Genomic DNA, 18,215 nt, shown 5'->3' with positions numbered 1-18,215 from the left:
TCAGAGATCTTCATCCACTGGATTGGAGCATATTTATAAAAAGCTTCAATATATGTCTATTCTCCTTTGTAAGTCAGATGAAGCTTATTCAGCCTCAAATGCAAATGGTAAGTTGCATTCTTTTTTCCCCACAGTGATGAGCATGGTCCTCCTGGTCACTAGAGAGGATTCTTTTCCACAACATGCATTGAGGAGGAAGTTTATATTATGGTTTGGCCAGAATGATGCACAGAATACAAATCCCTGTCCACATTGGCCAGGGAAATTATGCTAGCAGATACCGTCTAAACAGTTGCTACTGGCAAAGTTGCAGCAGCTTTGTTGAAAAGAGATTAAATAATATCCTTCAAAGCAGGTCTTATGCCTTCTTTTTTGCACTTTCTCATAATATGGGGCGGTGGGAGGGAAGAAGAAGAGTTCTGCTGTTCAGAATAATAAAAAAGTAAAAATTTTTCCTGTAATATTAAGACATCAGGGAGCTCAGGCAATACAAACTACAGTGGAGTCTGCAGCTTAATTCTGAACATTTTTATTAAAATATTCTGTGTCTAAAAATAAAACACTAAAAGTGTCCCATAGATACTAGACACAAAAGATCAGCTAGAAATATTAGGTCATCTGGTCCTCTCCTGGGGCCCACTGCAGGGGATGCTTTGTCTAGTCTAGTTTTATTTCTCTTTTTCTCCTGAAGAGACAGAATTTCTTATATATAATTTATCTGTTCTGCTGCTGACATTCCTTTTTACATTTGCAAGAACTATGACGTGCATTAAGGCATTTGGTAGATTGCTCTCAAGGAGGTCTACAATATTTGAATGCAGAATGTAGGAACTAAGCATCAAAACTTATGCCATTCTTTTGAGTCTTGTTTGATTAGTGATGTTAGTTAGTTAGTGGTAACTAACTACAGATCAAACTAACATTCTTGTAAATCAGGAAATATCATTAGCTATTTTTGATGCTAGAGTGAATACAGTGCACTTCTTAACTTTATAGCCATTCTTCTTTCTAAAAACCCAGCTAACCACAACTGCAGTTTTTCTATTAAATGGCAATTAACTTAAATGTTTTAACATTTTTAATTAAACCACTAACTACAGGATGCTCAAATGATCTAAAGAACCTCTCAGTGCCAACTGACAAAGGGTTCACTCCCTTGTAACAACAACTCCTGTCAGGCCTGACAAATTCACTACACCCATCGCATGGCTATCATACTACTCATGCAAAAACTGCCTTATATGATAACAAATGAAAGACAATAACATACTGGTTATTAAAATCATTTTGAAATGCACGTTGTGACATGACATGAGCAATTATGTATGCCTAGTGGTATTATACTTTAAACAAAGGGACAAACAAGTTTTCTTCCAGACCGGAGGAAAGATAGCTTTCTCTGTTGTAAGTATATTAAGCCTTGTAAGCAGATACAATGGGAACTATATTTGTAGTTGAAGTAAAACAGGAAATACAAGTTAACATGGGGAAGAGAAAGCAACTTGGTGCTAGAACACTAGAGAACAAGCAGCAAGAATAAATTTCAGCTATAATGAGGGGGATGCAAGAACAACACCCCAATTATGCATTTTATTGAGGAACAGGTATGGTGGTGGTGGGGGTGATTTGTAATCATCTTGGATCCTGGCCTGACTGAAAACCAGCAAGCTGTGCAGAAAGAATTTGAGGATGAAAATCTAGTGTCAATGAGCGGGGGGTAGGGGGAGGAGGTGTCCTAGCCTGTTAAGATTTAGTCTCCCAGAAGTACGTTATACTTTTGTTTCAATTTATAACCAATTCGCTTTCCATCTTCTGTGCTCAGTCTCTTTTTCATTTCTGCTCTTTATTAATACACATATCCTTTTTTTATTATAAATATGTCTCCATGCTGTGGTATTATGCTGTGTGAATCCTCAGTTGAACTGAACAAGCTGATGTGTCTTTGGAGACAGCAAATTTGGTAATTTCTGTGAGTGAGTGTGGGTTGGATGCTACTATGGTCCTCTCTTCAAAGACACTCCTAGGCTTGGGTATGCCAAGTGTTAACCTACAAGGCAAAGTGAAGGTTGGCAGAGCTTCTGAGGTGATTGGGTGACTGACAGATGGGGTGGTAGTGGGATCTGACACCCATTTAGCAGTAGTAAGTCTTTCTGTCACTGAGGCAGTGGAGTGACACAGTGACACACAGTCCTATTGAAAAAGCATCACAGCTCTATGCTACTGATTCACCATGCAATTAGCTGGGCTTAATTCTTCTCAGGACATGGGCTTTTCTACTAGGAGTTGCAGCTCCCCCACTCCTTCCATATTGCTAAATGTGTGGGTGTTCTACTAAGAATTTCTTTAGATAATGAGAAGTCGTAGTGGTTCCCAGAATGGAAGAGGCTGGAAAGTATCGCCTTTCTTAATCTCTGTATTAGAGAACTAGTTTGCTCCTTCCTCAGCTTAGGCTGACATCACTTTTTAGTGAAGACCTGCCCTTTCTATTTTCACATTGTGATACAGTTAGAAGCACATAGGCCTGTGTGTTGACAAAAGAGGTAATAGTTTTTAGAAATGACTGGCAGCAACACCAAAGAGACAACACTTCCACCAAGGTAGTGAGACAGTGATGATAATAAGTCTTAAAGTTCAGCACATTACGCTCTCCTTCTTAACTTCAGAAATACCTTTCCAGAATCATTATCATATATATTTTATACTCAGAACTTCTTACACATGTTAAATATAGAAAGTACAGGTTCTGATTATTAAATGCAAGAGGAAGACAGAGCAGACTACTTAATGCTCTGAGTCTGCTGAGAGGGTATTCTGTCTAATATTCAGCTGGTTTTCTATTAATGTGCTGTGAACAATTCCATCAAAGACTTGAGTGGATATTGTTCCTTTGTTATCATTGTTAATTATTTGTATGACAGTAGCACCCATGAGTCAGAATAGGCCTGCATTACACTGAGAACTCTGCAACCAAATAATAAGAGACAAGCCCTGTGGGAAAGAGAATCCATTCCAGAATCTTGACCCTGTGAGGAGAACTCTTCAGTGCTGCAGAGGTCTGTCTGTAGTGGAGTCAGTTACAGGATCATGGCCCAAATTATGACAACAGTGTAATAAATGGAAAGAGAAAATGAGGTTAACAAGTGCAGGAGCATTCAGTGATATCTTAGAATAACTCTAAGCATGATTTTGGTATTCACTTATTTCATTGCCATTTAGCAAAGGCAGACCACAGAGCCATCAATACAAGCTGACACTATCTAGTTTTATTATTTCTGGATCTTTTCATAGATCACAGTGCATCAGCATGCTCCCCAAATCAACAAGCATTTTATAGTCATAAATCCCTTAAAACTTTTTCTGATTTCAATTACATTATCATTTTAGCTTTATAGATTCTTTCCAAGATTAATGAATTTTTGATGTTTTTCACCTAAACGATTATGCTTCTTTGCATTATTCCACTATCACTGATTTGCAAATGTTCTGTTTAGAATCCTCTGCAAATGTTATTAATATGCTGTTTCCCCCTGCCTTCCAAAATGTAAATGAAAATATTATGTAAGAATGGACCTAAGTCCAATCTTTGAGGTATTCAGGAGAGCTCACTTAGAACAATATGCTTCCATTTATAAGGATTTGTGTTTATAACTTTCGAGCCATCAGTCCTGTGACAGGAATCTCAGCCAACCCAACTGAAAATAACTAGATGGGTATAATTTTATGAGGTACTGTATCAAAAATTCTACAAACATACATTTATATTTGACTGTTTCCTTCATCAATTAATGTGTATAATTCTATTAAAGGCATCAACTTTATCTTCATTTTTATTTTTCAGAGACCTATGCTATGTATTGTTCGTAGTTAGCCTTCATATATTTGTAGATATTATTTCATAATGTTTCTTCTTTTACTTTTCTGAAGTGTGGATATCTAATTTTTTTCTTTCTCTATGGTCTTTCCAATTTTATTTTCCTCTCATATTGGGTGTTTGCTGCTTGTAAATTCAGCTTAGAGTCATAGTGCCACACTGCACTGCTACGTCTAGACTGGCATGATTTTCCGCAAATGCTTTTAACGGAAAAGTTTTCCGTTAAAAGCATTTGCGGAAAAGAGCGCCTAGATTGGCACGGACTCTTTTCCACAAAATTACTTTTTGCGGCAAAGCGTCCGTGCCAATCTAGACGCGCTTTTGCGCAAAAAAGCCCCGATCGCCATTTTTGCAAATGATTTACGCAGGAGGGCTTTTGCCTGAATGGGAGCAGCATAGTATTTCCGCAAGAAGCACTGATTTCTTACAGTAGGAAGTCAGTGTTCTTGTGGAAATTCAAGTGGCCAGTGTAGACAGCTGGCAAGTTTTTCCGCAAAAGCAGCTGATTTTATGGAAAAACTCGCTAATCTAGACACAGCCCATATGTCTACCCTGCAATATAAGCCTAGGGTTTGAACTCAGACCCAGTCCTAAACCACTTTCTGTCTACATTCAAATTGCATTAACTCAAGGCTTGTCACCAAGCTCCAGGATCACATGGGGCTGGAAAGTCCAAATCTGAGTCATGCTGTGATCCAGGGTTCAAGCCCCATTGCTTTTCAGTGCAGACATAGCTCCACTGGACTGACTGTCATGAGAAAGGAGCACCCCCAGAAGGGACTTTAGAGAGAGGCACAATCTCTGCGCTGGTGCTCCAGGAGATGCAGCTGTGCAGCACCCTCTACATATGACTCTGACATAAAAGCCACAAACTAGCTCATCATGAAGCTAACACTATGTAGCCCATGCTGAATTAGTATGGCACTCTGTCCACTAGTGGTGGCATGACTAGACAGAGATCGAGGAATGTGATAGAGCCTTGGTTAAGGAAGAAGTGTCTTTTAGGTCACACAATAGAGCAGGGGTGAGGAACCAAGGCCCAGGGGCTGGATGCGGCCCCGGCTTGCCTGGATCTGGCCCCTGACGCTCAAGTTTTACCCCTCAGCATTGGGGTGCCCACACTGACACTCCAACCCCATGGCTACCCACTTGCAGATTCCACTGTGCGACTGGAGCACCTGCGCCAATTCCCCATTCTGGGGAGAGGAGCTTTGAATCTCAGGGTCCAGAGTCAGGCAAGCAGAGACAAATCCAATCCACAGACTTGGTCTGGTGAGGGAAGTGGCTCTGTGTGCTGCTGCTCCCCTTCCCCTTGGCTGGCACATTAAGATGCTGTCTGGGGGCACTTTCCCCACAAAATCTACTAGCCAAGGACCCATAGGCTCTGCTCTAGAAGGAGAATGATGGGAGTGTCTTTATGCTTCTCTATCACTGAGTTGGATTTTTTTCTTCCCTCTTTTGTGCAGCCTCCAACTGATTTTTCTGTGGGTCAGCCGCCCCCGCCCCTAAAAAAGGTTCCCCATCCCACTGCAGTAGAGGGTTGTGCATTAAGCTTGAGAAGTCCCAGGTTTGATGTGACCTGACAACAATTGGGGCTTGATTTACCTTGGATTACTATTATAAGTGAATAAGTAGTATGTCCAAGATAATGATTCTGAAAAGCCTAAAATTCTGCAAATTCTTTCTTATACAATTCATCCGTACTCCCTTACATACACTCACTTCAATCTTTGAGTTGAAACTGCATGGCCCCAAGATGAGAACATTCGGGCTAATACTTTGAACATTTCTTCAGTATGATGAAGCCTAGACGAGACTAAATTTTATTGCCCAGTTCTAATTCACTGCCCAACTGTATTGAGCTTTGTTAAGGATTCTTCTAGGTTTCTAAAAGTTGATGAGTGTGTAATTATATCTTTGCATTCTTTGAAAGCCTTGAAAAAATACTGAGACTAGGAGGTTAACAATTCCAATTTCATGTTAATGAGATACCACAGTCTTCAGAAACTGTTGAGATAAGGAGAGAAAGAACTACAAAATAAATTAGAAAAAGCAGAGATGTAAGTGAGAAAACAGGGGGAGACACACCACTTTTCAAATGAAAGACCCGGGAAATATGTTGTGGCAGATAAATTGAAGAACAGTCAAAGGGCAAGATCTCTTTTTCTCCTGACTTGCTATTTTTTGGAAATCAGCAATCATCATTAAAGAGCTGCATTGGGATGATCCTTTGGTTCCAGGATCAAATTGTGGCCGCACAAAGCACAGTGCTGTGCAGTGGAACTGGATGCACTGCGGCTGAGCCTCCCCTTGCATTCTAAGGTGGACATTATATCAGAGGTGAAAAGGAGACTGCAAGACCTGGTTTCTTCTTCTAAGTTGATATCAATATTTTAAACAAAGAACTCTCGCAAAAAATTCTCAGTTAGCCTGGGATAAGCTTTGTGTCCTATAGTGCCTGTGTTTACAAGGAAGATGAGCATGGAACTAGGTGATATATTTGTGTTCCAATTTAAATAAAAAATTTTAAAGCCATAAACAAAGAGAATGGTAGCATCATTTGGCAAAAATATTGTATTAAATACATGTGCTGGAAGTATTTATGTTCTTCCCCACTGAAACAGTACTGAGTTTATAATGAACCAGTAGCTTCTCTGTGATTAAGGTTGACTCTGCATTTAATTTTCAGCAGAATTCTCTTCCAGAAACATCCCCCAGGGGAATTCAATGCCCCTGAAATTCCATATGCATCTCATAGGTGCATCTAGACTACATTCCTCTTTTGAAAGAGGAATGTAAATGAAGGAAATTGAAAATGCAAATGAAGCACAGATTTACAAATCTCATACTTCATTTGCATAATCGTGCCTGATCACTTTTTTGAAAAAGGTTTTTTTTTGAAAAAAAAAAGCAATCTAGACACAGTTCTTTTTTTAAAAAAAACAACCCTTTTTCAAAAGAACCCTGTAAACCTCATTTTTTCAGGAGTAACGGTTCTTTCAAAAAAGTTTTTTTCCAGAAAGAATCATGTCTAGGCTGCTTTTTTTTTTTTCCAAAAACCCCTTTTTCGAAAAAGCGATCGGATGCTATTATGCAAATGAAGTGCAAGATTTGTAAATCTCCACTTCATTGGCATTTTCAATTTCCTTCATTTATATTCCTCTTTCGAAAGAGGGATGTAGTCTAGATGCACCTATAGTGTTGAACGTTTCTGGGAAGTTTGGAAGAAAAAAAAATCAGAAAAGTTTTAAAATCATGGACAAAAATATCTTCTTGTTAACTTTTTTACAAATGACTTTTAGTTTATCACATCCTCCAAATAGCGGAGCGTGGCTTATAAATTGCAAAGTCAATGATTTAATGATTACTTGATGAGAAGTGTTGTGTGCTTAGGTCTTTTTATTTTTATTTTTTGTTTTTGTTTTTTCAAAGAGGGGGCATGAAAGGGATTAAGCAAGAAATAATGTAATAGTGAGTAACTGTTGTTATGTTTGTATGATAATTTAAGAGGATTGATTTCAATGAAACTATGTTGATTTTCAGCATCTTATGACCAAGCCCCAAGAGCTTGAATTTTAAAGAGTAGACAATACTCTATTCTCCTTCCCCAACCACTGCTTTCAACCCACCAACTTTCTGGCCTGTCTCCTACAGGGGTACGGCTACACTATGTGTGTGGGGGGTGGTTTCAGCAGAGGTATGCAAATAGCACTCACATTTGCCTACTTCTTCCAATTTTTTTCCCGGAAGAGGCCTTTCCGCCGTTTGGTCCCATCTACATGGGGCCAAATGTCGGACAAAAAAAAACCCCTTTTGAAAGCCACTATAAACCTCGTTTTACGAAGAAGGAGTTTTCAAAAGAGGTTTTTTTTCTGACATTTGTCCCTGTGAAGATGGGGCCAAACGACTGAAAAGCCTCTTCCAGGAAAAAAATAGAAGAAGGTATGCGAATGCTAGTGCTATTTGCATACTTTTTCCAAAAAAACCCTGCACAGTGTAACCGTACCCCCCACTCATAGAAGTCAATAGGAAAAGAATCTTAGTTAATTTGTTAGAGCTCACTCCCCTCTTTTCAATCCCATTTGAACTTTTAATGATCAGTTGAACATTGGGAAATCTCCAAACCAAAATCAAAACAAAAAAACTAACAACTAACCAACCCTTTGTTCTGCTTGTATAGTTTGAAACAAGGCTGGAAGTAAAGACCTGGGGAGCGGGGGGGAGCGGATTGTATTCTCTGCATGAAAATGTGCTAATAATACTCATCACTTCCATCAAAGTAGTGAAATATTTGCTCTTCAGAAGAATGTTTATGAGTCTCAACACAGTTAACAGAGAGGGACAAACAAGAACATCACCTAAATGACTTTTTAGTTTGTAGAATTATAACAAGAGGCCATCCAGTATGCATTGCTACTCTCTAGGCAAGTACGTGAAACTATGAAAATAGGCTCTTAGTTCCAGCTGGAAGTGATATGAGATGGGGATGTGATGAGAACAAAGTAGCTTAGCTTTCTAATCTGCAGCTTCTAGTACCTGATTGCCTATTGCCCTGGAGATCACAGTTCATTTCTCTACAAAATATATTATCAGCTTCTCTACAAAATGTAAAAGCTTGTCTCCAGCTTCTCCAGCTGCTGCTGCTGGATTCTGTGCTTGTATATCATAACAATGCAATACAATGATGATGCAAACAAAGCTAGGCCAATTTTGGGTTGCATTTACAGAGGCCTTGCATGCAAGTCATAGGAGATGAAAGTACCACTCTACTAAGTGATGATTAGGCCATTGTGTCTAATTTTGGTCACCAAGGTATAGAAAAGGGTACAGAGAAACTACAAAGGATACAGAGGCAAGTGACAAAATGATCAAAAGGATGGAACTGCATGTCATGTGAACAAAGGCTAAAAAGGAACTGGGTATACTTAGTTTGGAAAAGAGGAGATTATTGGAGGACATCATAGCAATCTTCAAATACTTGAGAGACTGCCATAAAAATGATGGAGAGAAGGTGTTCTCTCTTGTTGCAGAGGACAGGATAGGAGGCAATGGGTTCAAACTACAGCATAGCAGATTTAGATTAAATCTCACGGAAAAAAACCTTCCTAACTGGAAGAACACCAGGTCAATATAAGAAACTGCCTAGGGAAGTTGAGGCTGCTCTTTCACTGAAGGTTTTCATAAAGAGGCTGGGTATCCAGCTGTCTTTGGTGTTTTAGACACAACAAATCCTACATCCTAGATTACCTTTGTGGTCCCTTGTAAGCACATGGTTCTATGAGTCTCTGTCAGCTGAGTAAAAGTGACTTACTTGGGATTTGATTTATTGCTGTGGGAGTAGTAGCTGGAACATTTAAGATTTTTTATTGGTGTCTGTTTATTTGCTATTCAGTAGCAGTTGTAGTGCTAAAGTGGAAGGGGACATTGATTATGATTTTATTTACATTTTGTTATGCAGCTCCTACCCCTTTCTCCTTAAAATATCAGTGGAGTATTCATAAAAGTATGTAGTATTAGCACTCTCTGTTAGGTTAATTATTTAGAGCTGTAAGCTGCTCTGCTGTATATGGTTTGCTTGCCAATGAAGTTAGTTAATAAAATGTCTAGAAAAGTATTTTGTATGTTAGTGACTGTAAGCTTTGATGGGTCTCTCCCTGCATCCCCACCCCTAAACCAGCACTAGTTCTTTGAGATCACCTGTAGAACAATATAATGAAGATGGGAAGCTGTTTCGAGTCAAAGTTCAGTAGTAGGAATTCAACAGTTAAATGTTCAGATAAATATTGGATGGTATTGCAGAGTCAAATGTTAATTTTACTGCAGTTACTTTAGAATACACTCTGTTGAACTTGGAGTTAGCAGGTCAAATGCAGATGTGCTGTAATGGTGGGATAATAAACACCAAGCTAAATGATTTAACTTAGACTATTTAAGGAAGTCAAAGCTGGTATAGCATGCATGTGGAAGGGGCCAGAAAAAGATCCACCTGAGGAACTCTTTGCTTGAGGATATTGTGAAGGCCAAGACTATTACAGTTCAGAAAACAGGACTATGTAGCACTTTAAAGACTAACAAGATGGTTTATTAGGTGATGCGCTTTCGTGGGCCAGACCCACTTCCTCAGATCAAATAGTGGAAGAAAATTGTCATAACCTTATACACCAAAGGATACAATTAAAAAAATGAACACATATGAAAAGGACAAATCAAATTTCAGAACAGAAGAGGGATGGGGGGGCGAGGTATGGGTAAGATAATTAAAGTCTTTGTTCAAACTTAGGCGTAAAGTGTTGAATTTAAGCATGAATGACAGTTCAGAGGATTCTCTTTCAAGTGTAGTCTTAAAAGGCCTTTGAAGTAGGATGCAGGTAATCAAGTCATTGAGACAATGTCCTTTCTGGTTAAAATGGCAAGAAACTGTTTTTTCTTTGTGATCTTGTCTGATATCTGTTTTGTGGGCATTAATCCTTTGGCGAAGTGTCTGAGATGTTTGTCCAATGTACATAGCAGACGGACACTTTCGGCACATGATAGCATAGATTATATTTCTGGATGCGCAGGAATATGTGTTCTTGATCTTATAACTCACTTGGTTAGGTCCAGTAATGGTATCAGCAGAGTGAATATGTGGACAAAGCTGGCAACGGGGTTTGTTGCAAGGGAAAGTACCAGGGTTGGTATTGGTGTGGTATGTCCTGTGGTTTTTGGTAAGAATCATCTTGAGTTTAGGTGGTTGTCTATAGGAGACTATGGGTCTGTCTCCCAGAGCCTCTTGGAGTTTAGTATCTTGTTCCAGTGTAGGCTGTATTGATAATGTGTTGGACAGGTTTAAGTTGGGGGCTGTAGGTGATGACAAGTGGTGTTCTATTGTTGGTTTTCTTGGGTCTGTCTTGAAGTAGATGGTTTCTAGGTATTCGTCTGGCTCTTTCAATTTGCTTTTTTATTTCTCTGGGTGGGTAGTTGAGGTTTATAAATGCTTGGTAGAGATCCTGAAGTTTCTGATCTCTGTAAGTGGGATTAGAGCAGATGCGGTTGTATCAAAGGGCTTGGCTATAGATGATGGATTGTATGGTGTGTTCTGGATGGGAGCTGGAAGCATGTAGGCAACTGTATGAGTCAGTGGGTTTTCTGTAGAGGGTGGTGTCTAATTTTCCATTGCTGATTTGTACTGTGGTGTCCAGGAAATGGATCTCTCGTTTAGAATGGTCCAGGCTAAGATTGATGGTGGGGTGTAGGTTGTTAAAATCTCTGTGAAATGTCTCCAGTGTTTCTTGGCCATGCATCCAGATCATAAAGATGTCATCAATGTAGTGTAAGTAGAAAAGGGGCAAAAGGGGACGGGAGTTGAGGAAGCGTTGTTCTAGGTCAGCCATAAAGATATTAGCATACTGTGGGGCCATGCATGTACCCATGGCTGTGCCGCTGATCTGGAGGTATAAGTTGTTCTCAAACTGGAAATAATTGTGGATGAGAACAAAGTTACACAGGTCTGCTATCAGATTGGCAGTGGTGTCCTCTGGGATAGTGTTTCTAATTGCTTGTAATCCGTCTTCATGTGGGATGTTGGTGTATAGAGCTTCTACATCCATGGTGGCAAGGATGGTGTTATCGGGGAGGTTATCGATGTTTTGTAGTTTCCTTAGGAAGTCAGTAGTATCTCGGAGATAGCTGGGGGTGTTGGTTGCTTAGGGTTTGAGAAGAGAGTCCACATAGCTGGATAAACCAGTAGTGAGTGTGCCGATACCAGAGATGATGGGATGTCCGGGGTGTCCAGGTTTATGGATTTTGAGAAGCAGATAGAACAATTGTGGCCGGGGGTCAGAAGGTGTTTCTGTGTGGATTTGTTCCCGAGTAGCTGGCCACTCCATCCACACCCATCAGGACTTTATAGTTCCTCTTCCCCTATAGCCCTTAAAGCTGCAGTCACAGAGCAAAGGGCTTGTGGAAGGAAGCTGGCCCTCCACCCACACTGCTGCTGCCACAGCACATCATCTGGCCATCATTGCTGACCCTCAAGCTCCCCAAGAGCCCTCCCCTGCTCTCAGGGAGCAGTCTAATGACTCCCAGGAGCCTGACAGGCAGTTAAAGAGGTGTATGCCATCCTGGTCTGGGGCAGAGATCCTGGTCCTCATTGAGGTGTGGGGCAAGGAGGAAAACCTTCCATATCTCCGCTCCAGATGGCACAACACCAATATCTATGGCTGCATGGCTGATAACCTGGCCACATTCTGAACTAGGAGTAGGTCCGAATGAAAGTGAAGGATCTTGGCCAGGCATATGCCAGAGCAAGGGAGCACAGTTCCTGCTCTGGGGCAGAACCACACTCCTGCCACCTTCCTCACCTCTCATGGTTGATTCGGGGCTGGAGATGCCCATCCTCCCCCACCCAGGGGCCAGAGACAGTGATGATGAGGAGGAGGAGGAAGAAGACAAAGAGGAAGATTCCAACGCAGCCAGCAACATCACCTCAGTGACCCTGGAGCTGGTACCCCACAGTCTGGATGTGTCCCAGGTCTCCTCTGAGGCTGGGGAGGGAACATCAGGTGATTGACCTTAGTTGCCTCACACAGACAAGGTGGAGATGGCAGGTGGTGAGGGGCTGAGGTGTGCTCCTCACTCAGCCTGCTTGGCCTGGGGAATTGTGCTGCAGTCCATGCATTTGTATGCAAGTACAGTGGCAGTCTGGGCCACACAGCCCCAGAAGGCTGGAGACAAGGACACACAGACACAGACACATACATACACACAGACTCTGGAGTGCCACCCACAGTGCACTGGCATTCCTGCACACTCCAGGCAGCACCCAGTCCTGTGGACAGTGCTGCCAGGTGCAGGTGCATCTGCTATTCACACCCCACTTTGCCCCCTTACACCCTGACCCCATTTCCCCCAGCAGCCAGGGATACAATTTCTCTTCCTTTGGGATGCCACCACTGCTGGACCCAGTGTGTGAGTGGCACCGAGGCAATCCCAGCCAGCCTGAGGCCCCCACTCCTGCCCACAGGATCCTGGTGTGTCCAGCAACTTCCCATGCCTGTTTGACTCTGGGACATGGGGGAGGGGAAAGCCTTCTCCAGGACATGGGGGAGAAGGGCATCTGGGCCTCTGTAAGAAAGCACCTGCTTGTCCAGGCCACACATGGCCTTGATCCCAGGAAATCACCTTCATCTGACCCAAGAGATGTTGGTCTCATCTCGCAGATGAGAGCATGGCTTCAGGGACAGTGTCTCCAGGGATGACTGACTGTTTCTCTTTATTCTCCCCAGCTGGGCTATCTGCAAGAGGGGAGTGGCCAGCACCACATGAGGCAGCCACCCAACTCTGGGGGGACCACAGGTGCCAGAGAACGCAGGAAGAATTGCTATGGGAGCACATCTCCATGCTCAGGGAGCTGCACCAGGCTCCGGGAGGACATGCAGTGGTGAAGAGAGACCTGGACAGAGTTGCTGCAACAGAGCCGCACCATGTGCACGACGATGCAGTCTCCTCACCGACCCAAAAGCAGGTACCACTCCTGCTGCCACTTCTGCCCCTCCTCCTAAGCCAGCCCGTCCCCTCCTCCCATTCCTGACCCTGCTCCATCCCCCTCTCCTGCTTTTCCCCCTAGACTCCCTGCCCCCACAGTGCTCACCAAGGTTCACACGAGGTGGAGGAACCATCTGAGCCAGGCGCCACTCCCACCCCAGCCTTGATCCTCCCCTCATCCCTCCTCCTCTTTCCAGCTCCCTTCTCCCCCTCCAAGGTTCTCCTACTCTTTCCCCTCCCCTCTTCCAGGTTTTAGCCTCGGTCTCTTCCCAGTTACTTCTACCCCAAATAAATAACCAACGAATTCATTTTTTTCCAAAACAGTTTGTTTTATTGTCTCTGCAAGGGAGAGGAGTGGAGTGGGGATTGGAGAGGTGTGGAAGGAAAGACGGAGAGGGGCAAGGTGCAGGCCCCTAATGGGGAGGCCCTGGGAAGAGTGTCACTGGGGTCCTTGTGAGAAACTCTCCCTCAGGGCCTCCCGGAAATGCACCCCGGATGGCAACTGTGAATAGCTGTTCAAAGGCCAGCCTCTGCCCCCCATCCAGGGAGTAACGCTTCCCCTTTCTCTCACACAGGTTGTGGAGCACGCAACATGCAACCACCACCTGGGGATTGTTCCCCTCTCCAACATCTAGCTGGGTCAGGAGGCATTGGAAATGGGCCTTGAGACGCCCGAAGGCGCACTCCGCCTGCATGTAGTCCCTGCCCAGCCTGGCATTAAATCGTTCCTTGATTGTGTCAAAGTGTCCTGTGTAGGGCTTCATGATGAAGCCGCATCTCCCATGATGTCTAGTGGCATGTCCAAGTCCCTAGCCCTGATGGTGCACTTGGGGAAGAAAGTGCCAGCCTCCATCTTGTGAAAGAGACTAGAATTGAGGAACACATAGGCATTGTGCGCCTTCCCCAACCACCCGATGTAGATGTCAGTAAACTGCCTGCAGTGGTTGACGATGGTCTGCAGGACCATGGAGAACTAGCTCTTGTGGTTTATGTATAGAGATGTCCAGTGATCGGGAGCCTGGACGGGGATGTGGGTGTTGTCAATAGCTCCCCCTCACCCCCAGCCTCTGCAGTTGGGGAAGGCCAGGTGGCAAAGCCGGCAACGATGGGGTCCACATCGCAGAGGTAGAAGACCCTGCACAGCATGATGGTGTTGATGGCCCTCACCTCGTGCAGAAGGAGACAAACAACCAAACAGAATCACAGAGATAACAGAGTCCTTGAGAGGTCCCCAAGCTCCCTTCTTTCCCCTTCGCAACCACACCAGGAGCCACCTGCTACATAGCCCATCCCTCTGGCAGGGTTGTGTGAGGACAGGCTGGAGATCCACCCAAGGAAGTGATCTTCCCCCCCCCAACTCCCCCTTTCCCTAGGGTTTCTCATTCCAGCACTACACGCCCCTCCCACAGCCTGAGAGTGCCTGCATGATGAGGGCTCCAACGGTCGACTTCCCCATGCTGAACTGGCTCCCAAATGGATTGGTAACTGTCTGGCATTGCGAGCTTCCAGATTGCAATGGTGACCCATATCTCCAGGGGGATGGGAGGTCTCATTTGGGTGTCCCATTGCACAAGGGCTGGGACGAGCCAGGCACACAGCTCCAGAAAGGTCTCCTTCCATGTGGAAGTTCTAGAGACACTGCTGGTTTTCCCACCACTCCATAACGAGCTGGTCCCACCAGTCAGAACTGGTGTCCAGCTGCCAGAAGTGGTGGTGCACAGTGGGGTACAGTTGGAAGGGCTGTGTTCCCAGACAGATGTTGGGGGTCTCCTCAATGAGCTCAGGGTTGCATTCCTGCAGGGCCAGGAGGGCAGCCTGCATAAACTGCTACATAAACTGCAGCATGATAGGGGCTATAGTGTGCCTGGAGGCAGCTCCAGCTCCATAGTTGGGAGTGTTGTGGTGTCCAACAGGGCAACCAAAGCACACAGGATATATACTTTACTTTCCCATCGAGAGGTAGGCAAGCAGGAGAAGAACCTGAGAAACAGCTGTACAGGGGCGTCTCTTTAAGCACACATCTCAGATAGCCTCAGGCAGCAGCTCCAGGAAATCACTGCTGTCCTGATGCCCTGCCTGAAGTGGTTCCGGGTGGCCTTAAATGCAAGATAGTGTCCAATCAGTGTGGACAGACTATTTTGAAATAGCTAAGTGCTATTTTGATGTGCCTTTTGTGTGCAGACACGCTATTTCGAAATAAGCTATTTTGGAAAATAAATTCCAAAATACCTTATTTCAAAATAAGTGTTCAGTGTGGACAGACCCATAAAGAATATTTTTCCAGATGTACTACAGAGAACACCTAATCATCAGAGATGCTTTATGGCATTCTTCCCTGAAATAAAGCATATGGATACACTATCTGTGCAGTTAGCAAACTCAACGTAAGGGAAATACAGCATTACAAAATGAAACAGGTACTCATTTCTGGTAGGCTGCCCTAATTTCCATCTTTTGCTTTTGTGAATTACTGTGTGCACTGTGATAGTCATCTCTAAGGTAACCTCAGCTTTATGATTATTGGGTGTTTCATGTGACCCACTGGTATAGTAGTGCTGGAATGACAAAAGAAAAGATTAGTGCTGTGATCTGCATCTCGAGTTAATCACTCTATGTGGGTCAAGTTTACCTGGTTGGGCCACGGTAACAAAAGTCTTAACCATATTTGTTCCATCCACTTTTACAAGCAGCAAGCATAATCCATATCAACTCCCTCATTCCTCACTGGAAGCAAAACATTCCATGATGCATTCTTTTACGGCATTGGCTCTAATTAGGGTCACCTTTCTAAGTAGTTTCCTGGGTTGCCCCTGAACAGGGGATTACTTCTTGAAAGCCCAGCCCTTGTCTGGCTCCATGCAGACTCTTTTTAAAAACACCAAGGAGGTGGAATATAGCAGGACGTTAGGGTGCTATGCAAGAAGTGCCAAAAGACAACTCATCACACTAAGTGATTAATTAATTTTAAAAATACCATTGCAAAATTCCTGAAAGCCATAGTTATTTAATTAAAATAGTTTGATTAGCACTGCTGGGCACTGACAGAGAGGTCTTGCTAGAGATAATTTGTCTCAGGGTGTCGGAAGGTATGTCTACACTGCAATAGCGCAAATAAAAACTCTCAGCTTCCCTTTATCAGCTTATTCAGGCTCGTGGGGTTGTTTAATCACAGTATAGACAATCCGGTTCAGGCTGAAGTCCAAGTTCAGGGACCATCACACGATCCTACAGCCTGCACTTTTGTCTGAGCCCAAATGTGTGCATGGCAATTAAACAGCCCCTTAAGCCTGAGTCAGCTGGCATGAGCAAGCTGCAGATTTTTAATTGCCATGTAGACGTGGCTTAAAAGACTTTGGGTGTGTCTAGACTACAGAGTTTTGTCGACAAAGTGGACTTTTGTTGACAAAACTTTACCTGCATCTACACTACCGCTGAGTTCTGTCGACATAACGTCGACAGAACTCAGCAGTTTTGTCAACGCTGGTAAACCTCATTTTATGAGGCATAACGCCTTTTGTCGACAGAGTTCTGTCGACAGAAGGTGTTATTGCATCAGGTTGTGTCTAGACTACAGGGTTTTGTCAACAAAGCAGCTTGCTTTGTCGACAGAACTGAATGAAGTCTAGACGCACTTTGTTGACAGAAGCTTTGTCGACAGTATCTGTCGACAAAACTTCTGTCGACAAAAGCCTGTAGTCTAGACGTACCCTTTGTCTCTGCACCCAGGAAGAAAATATGATTTTACACCCGCAGCCCTGGGTGAAACTCTGAATTTACACAGTAATAAAACATATTTCCTGTAAACAATCTTGTAAAATGAGGGTTTTCTAGATATTGTATTAATAAGGTCATTCCTGTTTTTTGTTTGTTTGTTTTATTTTGCCCTATAATAGTTATTCTGGTGCAAAAAATGATAAAAATGAGAATCTGAATATTGAATGTCTGAATTTCAGTCTCTTCTGCAAATGCTGACAGGTGAAGACCAAACTAGTCAGAACATTAAACTGCACAGAAGCCAATCATATTTTTGGTCTGTATCTCTTGGTAGACTTGTGTTTTGAATATCTCTCATCTGTATTTACATAAATCATTTTGTTCTTGGAAAAAAAAAAAAAAAAAACAACAACAAAAAAACAGGTGTTTTGCTACCAATGCTGAGTAACATATTAAGGTTTTCCTCTGTGCTTAATCGATATAACTGAATTAGATAACTCTTAAATTAGTACATCTGGAAGTATATATTTACAATTTTGCAAGGAAAGATGCTTTGTAAATTCATTGCCCAAAAATATTTGGCAGATTATTAGCAGGTAAAACAATGTTGGACAGGTTTAGAGTCTGGTACTATCTATAAATGGACCTTCCAAAGCTTGTTCAGATACTTTCTTGACTAGTAAAAATGATACACTGAAATGTGTTTTATAAACATATATAATTTGGGGGACAGATATCAGATTAATTAAGATAAAGAGTTTTAGTTAAGATTGAATTTTTTTTGCTATATTAATACCCATATCTGGGAATACAATCTCAGTGTGAATAACAATTTTTCCAGTACATGAAATGTGTATACATTAATTTTACAAATAAACCAAATCAAAGAAACATGTTTTGCTGGCCTCTCACAAAAAGCCTCAACAACCTGTCTGCTCAGTATATGTCCATGTTACAAAGCTGAAAGCTCCAGAAGACATTCAAAGATGGTGGAGGACTATAGTATCTTTAAGCCTAGGGTTGTGGCTCAAATGTTTTTCTACAAACCCAGATAATGAGGTAAAACAACTTAGCACCTAACAAGCTGATTTTTTTCTTGGGTGTC

General features: G+C 42.7%; 1 long non-coding RNA gene across 1 annotated transcript; it reads left to right on the top strand.

The window, feature by feature from the left end:
* The first annotated feature begins 1,490 nt into the window (after positions 1-1,490).
* Positions 1,491-17,829, top strand: LOC142826533 (uncharacterized). Its single transcript, XR_012900729.2, has 3 exons — positions 1,491-1,604; positions 13,138-13,376; positions 13,972-17,829. It is a non-coding gene; the product is annotated as an uncharacterized LOC142826533 (long non-coding RNA).
* The last annotated feature ends 386 nt before the right edge of the window (positions 17,830-18,215 follow it).

This window comes from Pelodiscus sinensis, chromosome 1 (genome assembly GCF_052426305.1).
Source record: "Pelodiscus sinensis isolate ZL-2025 chromosome 1, ASM5242630v1, whole genome shotgun sequence".
NCBI classification, from domain to species: domain Eukaryota; kingdom Metazoa; phylum Chordata; order Testudines; family Trionychidae; genus Pelodiscus; species Pelodiscus sinensis.
Note: the sequence above shows the minus strand (reverse complement) of the source record. Positions and strands in the feature narration are given on the sequence as shown.